We start from the raw sequence: 6987 nt of genomic DNA, 5'->3' as shown, positions 1-6987 counted from the left end.
TACAGGAGATAAACAAAAGAATGTAATACTTCGGCTGTTACAGCACAAGACGAACACGAAGCCTGTACAATGACATGATTTAAAATGCTAGAAAAAAAAAATCACCTCTACGTTTATTCTCGAAAGCCCTCCTGATGGCCCTTACTTGGTCATGAAGGCGGGTCCCCAGCCTTTTTTTGCCTGCGTTTTAGAACCTATAATTTCATTCAATAGCGTTTTTCTTTCAAGATCGGAACTAATTTCAACAGGCCTTGATAGGATTAAGACTGGGTTGCTTTTATGTGCTGAGAGAAACCAGTGTATGACGAAATCGCTGAACAAGGAAAATGACCAAAGATTTCACATGAATGAATTGAATGGACCAGATGCAATGAAAGCATCCCATTCAGTCATTTGTAATTTCTGGTCATTTTACTCCTGCACTGGCTACGCAATCATTTAAAACTACATTTGTTTCTTTCGTACAAGTAGCAGGGTTTCTATTCCTGTTCATGATCAGGATACAGTTCAGGTCTTAAAAAAAAACGTTATTAAGTGAAATTGCAGGATGTAGCAGAAATAAAAGCGGGCCGGTTTGAATGGAATGACGAGGCGAGGGTCTCGCTATAACCCATTGCCACTCGCAAATCCCAAGGACTGTCGCAAGTTTCACTGAGGGAGAGAGATTTGAAACTGTGTGGGTGAGCAGTTTGCTCAAATCTCCATGGTGGCAAGCATTTGGCATGTGAGGACTCCAGCAGTGGCTGCTCCTAAAACACCAGACACGACAAAAAAAAGTTGAAGTGAAAGTCAACGCAGTGATCGGGTTATAAGACTTTCGACTTGCATTACGTTCTAGAATATCGGCATTGTTGTTAAGAATAATATTGTACGTTTACTTCTTGGGATATTTCTTATGCTGGTGGTGTTGCCATGTTTAAAATGATAACACCAGGCGTGCCAGGTATATTAAATAAGTACTGTAGTGTGCGCTGCATTTCGAAATGATGCCTTGGCTACTCGTAAATTACTGACACAAGGTCAGATAACACCAGCAGTGACATCAGTGACATCATCAGTGTTCAGGAGAGACTCAATCGGTGCGGATCGATTAAAGAAAACGAGCATCGTATAATCAGCTGATTTTTGTTTACATTTGAAAGCCCCAGTGTAGAAGTGAGAGTTAAATCGCACGAAGCGACTCCATAGCAACTTGCACTTTTTCCACGTTTTCGCACTTTAAAGTGAATGTTCCCCGAGTGTAATTTGACCGTAGCAGGCCGGACTTATATCCTGTAACTGCGACTTGGGTAAGTTTTGTGATGTGGCCGTTAGGCTACTTATTTCGTTCTGGACTGAAAAGGGTAATTTATTCTGGTGAGTGATGTTAGCCCGGGCTAATGACAGCGTATCCTGGAAATGCTGTCAGGATGGTGGCCCGGTGGTCACCTAGCAAGGACATTGAAATTATTGTGGTAAATTTGGCCGTGATGTCTAAAATGCATCAATTAATTGGTTTGATAAGTTGTACCAGATGCACTGTGTAGCCAGTATTAGAAAACTTGCTTACGATAGTCTGAAATCTGCAAAGGAACAATCTGGCCTGATAAAGTTAGACTGGATAAGCCTAGCATAACCTAGCCTGTGTTAGTATAGTCCCTACTCTATCTGTAGGCTAGGTTTAAGTCTAGCTTATGCCATTTTTCTATTGACCTAAGCTAGGCACAGCCAGCTGGGCCAAGTCTAAGAAAGGAGGAGTGTCGGTAAAATATCAGGGTATTAGTATAGCCTAATATGCATGTTGGTAAAATTGTAATTTAAACCATTTCGGACATGACAGTATCAGTTTTCAGTGTTCTGATGTGTGCTTTGAATGTTTCTGATGGTTGTTTCATTATTAAATGACTTAGGCTAACCAGCCACAACTAAACTAACTTAACCTAACCTAGTGTACCAGGTCCTTACCCTGGTGCATGATAGTTTAGAAACATTCTGTGAATTTGCTGTAATTTGAATGAGAATTATCATTGGGATTATAGTGCTTGTATTTTACTTGATTTGTGTTTTCCCCTACCCAAAAACCCTGCTTTCCCACTGTAGTCCTTTAAGCTGTAGGATTTAAAGGTGCTGTCCACTATCTCTGTAGGCTAAGTGTTCATTTGTAAACTAAACAAATGTCATAAATGTTTAAAACAGAAGACTAAAATGCAATAATAGTAAAATAATACCTGAATTTCTTGCCAACACTAAATTGAATTGCATTAATAGTCAAATGATGTTGATTTCAGTGTAAATATTTAAACTGGTTAACCAAGAATGTTCAGTGGAACTGAATATCAAATTCATCAGAATCATAACAAGTGTTGTCAAAAAAACATTACTTCACTAGTTTTAGAATGATCAGTGATGTCAAAAGCTAGTAAATAACTCACTTCGTGAGACTGGATAGGCTATGTAAGCAACTGTTCAGATATGATTAAAGAATGACTGCATACTGAAACTACACTGGTTGTCCTGCTGTCACTGCGCACAATGACTGATAAAAGTATGAAAGATCGAGCAACATTTTGTAGTCCATGAAGCAAAGAATAAAAAAAAATCATGCAACACTGAACATATGTAACCATGTGATGATATCATGAGTTGCGCTAAACAATGCATATAAACAAAGTTGAAATAATTTTAAAATGCTAACTGTTCTAAATTTGTTGTTTATAATTTTTGTAGGTTTTACATGAAAAAAAATGTCTGCTGTTTGCAATAAAAACATTAAATTATATTCCATTGCAATAAACATGAACCTTTTTCAGTATGTAGATAATGATTTCAGTGTTTTTTTCTCATGGAATATGAGGGGCAACTCATTAATGATCAAGATACTGCATGTAGGGTAATGCAGGAATGCATTGTTATCCAAAGTCCTGGTTTTTAGTGACTTGTAAACTTTAGGACATTCATCAAAATATTAGGCATTTATAACTATTGCATGGGAAAGGCTATAGCGCTTGTGTAATCATTTTTTTCCTAGACATATTAGTTAGGTAGTGTTTGTAGCCAATTAAAACTTCATAAGTTTTGATGGTAAAGATTCTGGATACTTTCAGACTCCACCTGCTTTTCCTTGGATGCCATTTATTAACAGTAACTTGTTCTAAAGGCACTGGTAGCAAGTGGAGGCAAACAATTCTTAAGCTGTGATAAAGGAAGTTTTATTTATTGATATTTGCTATTACATAATACTGTACTCCTACCAGTGCCTTTTGTGCTCGATGTACAACTTCCATTAGATGCAGAAACCCTTAGCCTTATTGTTGGAAAATACAGGCAAAATGTTCTGAAAAATTAACGAGTATAGTGTAACCACAACTTCCATTAAGCACAGTTTGTAAAAACAGCTTCCTAGACTTAATAGTGATGAGTAGCTCTCACAGACTCCTTGTTAGTAATCCAAAAAACCACATTTAATTTCTCAGACTTTCAAAGCACACAAGGTTGTCGTAAAGAAATTGAGGTAAGCAATAACTTTGGAGTAGGTTAAGAGGGTGTAGTTAGGGGAGAAGAAAGTCTCCCTCCTGCCAGGTAGGATGAAGCACCCTAGGTTAGGTCAGGCTAGCATGTATTAATTTATTTACTATTCATTTGAGGTTTGCAGGGTCCATGGGCAAAATGCCCCTTCCTTTTTTAGCCAGGTTTGGCAGGATCCATGTAGTGAATCCTCCTCAACCATTCAGGTGCAATTAGGGCTAGCCCATATTATTTTGAAATGAATGTGTTTATAGGCTAGCTTGAAATACAATTTTACTGTTGAATCAAATTTATTTTTTTGTTAGCTTCATTATCTGAACTTAACCTTAAACAGGGCAACTTAAAAAAACCAGTCTCCTACCATGTTGCAAGGATGTATCTTATCAGGCCTGGGTAGTAATTCCGTGTTTCATTCATGTTAAGAATCATAGCATAACTTATAGTTTTTCAGAAGTTTTCTTTGCAATTTTAATTATGTTTACTATTGTAGTCATCAGAAATAACTTGTCTTCACTGTTGTGCCATTCTCTTTGTAGTTCATGTACTGTGGAACTTACCTACTCTTCTGATAGTCGTTCAAGCAACTTACACTGCCTGAAACTGAATAATTGCGCTTCCAAATCCTTGTCTCATCTGTTTTAGGACTCAGGCCAGGCTGCATGGCATGCTTAAAGGTGACCTTGAGGATGTCCAGTGCTGAGTGATGATTTTAAGGCAGGTAACCTTCATCATAATTAGGATTCATTCAATGTTCAACAAAGTGATGAACTCGTTTTCTGACACCTTTAAATCTGGAAGACATTTTCTGCCTCCAAGATTAACTTTAGCTGCATCCCTGAGGTTTTCATTTTAGGTCAGAAGGCTTTGATCTTCCGGCTGGACTGCTGAATTCGCTAGTAGGGTGGAGGATAAAGGGTCAAGTCAGGTTCTGGTAAGCTTATGATTACCCCTCACACCTCATTTCTCCTTGATGCAAGACCACAGTACTTCTATAAGTGGAAGAATTAGAGACAAGAGGATGCCCCCCTCCAGATTAGATGTACTTGCTAGAGACATTTTTTTTTTTTTTTTTAGTCCATCTGTTCTGCTGTCTCTCGCCATTTGGTGCTGGTAGACTGGCAGAAGTTGGTACTAGAAATAACCAATCGACTTTGGGAAGTGTCTTTTTTCAGCCCTATGGATCTCTCAAAGGTCAAGAGGCTTATTACTTCGAGTAGAGTATTAATTCTTAAGATGAAAATTTTGTCCCTTTTTCCTTGTTGGTTTAGTTCTGTTCAGAAGAGATATGCTGTCCTCAGAAGACTTTCCAATATGCTGGCTTCTTCGGACAGTAATAGGTCAAGTGGATCTTGTTCTGCAGTTGGTTTCATTCAAGCAGGATTGATATTCTTGGTGTCCCTTCCAGCACTAGCAGATTTTTTGCTTTATTTGTAAAAAATGAGAAGTTGTCTGTGGCATCTGTACAGGGAATTGTTCAGTCTTATCTGAAGTTTTCAAAAGTGGACTGATTTAAGTTCTATTCATTTGAAGCATGAGCCAGCACTTTACGAGAGATACCACATAGATTTTTTAAGCCTCCAGCTTGGGACATGTTGCTGGTTCTCAAGAGCCTCTCTAGTGATACCTATGATCCAGTTGAGCATTCCTTTCCCAAGAATTGGCAGAGTTTGGGCCTCTGTCATGTATTAGGATTTTTTGCCATGACACAGGCAGCTTCTCCCCATATCTTTCTAAAGTACTCCCAGTTTTGTCATACCAGCTCTGCCCATCCTTGCCCTATACCTGGTTGGTGAGAGTCATGAGGCATTATGCTGAGAGAACGAAATCTTTTAGAAAGGGGGATCACGCTTATTTTTATCTGCTAGTGTGATTTAGTGGAAGATATCCAAAACAATCTCTTTATGGCTAGCAAGGTATATGGGTTGAAAATTAAGGGCCTTAGATCAGAAGTGTTTCAAACTGTGTCTCCGAAAGTGAATGTAGATGTTAATTGAATTTTCAAATTGGCTACTTTGAAGTGATCTTCCACCTTTATTAATTTTGGTTAAGGGATTCGATGTGTAAATCCATAGATTTACACTTATTTGGTCCTTTAGTGGCTGCATGTTATATCGTATCTCAACCTGAAAAGAGGAGGGAGGGACAACATTGATCTTCATCAGCCAATCTGTGAACCATGGGTGAAGATATTTGGATGTAGGCATGCTTCATTCTATTGATAAGTATTGACTTCCTTTTATTGTCCTGTTTGGATAATGTTCCAAGTACAACCCATGGCCTTACTAAAAAAGCTGTCAAATTCATGGACCATTGATAGCTTCAAGACTTCGATCAGTTCTCCAGTTCTCCATGCCTTCAACTGACATGTTAATGGCCTAGCACACCACATTTGATACATTTACAAAAGGCTTATGAGTCCCAAGTCTGTCTCATTAAAAAAGCTATTCAGGCTGTGTAAAAGTTGTGGGTTTTTGTTGAAACAAATGTAATTTTTTTTAAAGTAAAACTAATTATTTATTATCAACAGACTCATTTCTTAAGGAAAAGTTTCCCACTCCTCTTAACCTGGATCTGGATCGGAGCAGTACACAGCAAATGAACAGTTTCCACTGATATGGGAGGCTTGGGACTTTAGCCTATTGTAGAGTACTGGAGTTTTATTTGAAAACCTAATTAAAAAAAATTATATTTCTACACTTTGAAAGTTTTTTTGTCCTTAGGACAAGTTTTTTGTACTTAGGACAAATAAATTTGCATATGCACTCCACCTCGGAGTCCAAGGTATATGGGTTGAAAATTAATTGAGTTTTTAATTTGGCTACAAAAGTTAGCCAAGGTTTGATTTTATTCATGGTGTTTTGTGTTTGCAAGGTCGTTTTAATGTTTGGCTGTTGTATGTGACTTTGGCATATCACATGGTATCAGACTGCACTCTTTACGAAGGCTTTCTGGCCTTTTTTTTCCAAAATTCTTTATTCAGTTTCATTCTCTTTAACTATTCATTCTTATAGGGGGACATGCACAAGGGTACTTGGAGAGACTTAAATTATGGACATTATACATTAGATTACTGTTTGTTAGTAGGTTACTAGTGGTGCTCTTTGGTGTCTGTGCAATGCTCTCTTCTCGAATCCTAGGCCTTGAGAGATTTTGTTGTGCATTTATAAATTTGACTTAGATGACAACAATTATGGTAATCTGTGACATGATCAACATTTTCTGTCCACAACATAGTTGTAAATAGCCAGTAAAAATTTATGTAGAAATGGTTTTACCTGTATGTACGTAGATATGAAAGCAGGTACTGTATTTGGTGACTGTAATATACTGTACATAGCTGAAAGCAGGTAAGTGTGTCACCGACTTGCAGCGACACCGATTTACAGTGGAATCAATCTTTTGGCACTTACTCAGCACCATTAATGGCATTTTATGGCTCTGTACCTTGATGTTGCATCAAGTTACGGCGCTGTAAGCTAACGG

The 6987-nt window shown here is 37.9% G+C and overlaps 1 protein-coding gene across 2 annotated transcripts in view; it reads left to right on the top strand.

Moving 5' to 3' along the window:
* Positions 1 to 623: 623 nt before the first annotated feature.
* The window catches only part of LOC136832036 (E3 ubiquitin-protein ligase PPP1R11-like), a 31279-nt gene continuing 24915 nt past the window's right edge, over positions 624 to 6987 (top strand). Inside the window, exon 1 of one of the 2 annotated variants that reach the window (XM_067092533.1) lies at positions 624 to 1289. The gene's annotated coding sequence lies outside the window, so the exon portion shown is untranslated. The remainder of the gene's footprint in view (positions 1290 to 6987) is intronic. The other variant, XM_067092532.1, reaches the window with a different exon arrangement.

Source organism: Macrobrachium rosenbergii, chromosome 49 (assembly GCF_040412425.1).
Source record: "Macrobrachium rosenbergii isolate ZJJX-2024 chromosome 49, ASM4041242v1, whole genome shotgun sequence".
Lineage (NCBI taxonomy): Eukaryota > Metazoa > Arthropoda > Malacostraca > Decapoda > Palaemonidae > Macrobrachium > Macrobrachium rosenbergii.
The sequence above is the reverse complement of the archived record's forward strand: the minus strand, read 5'-3'. Positions and strand labels throughout refer to the sequence as shown.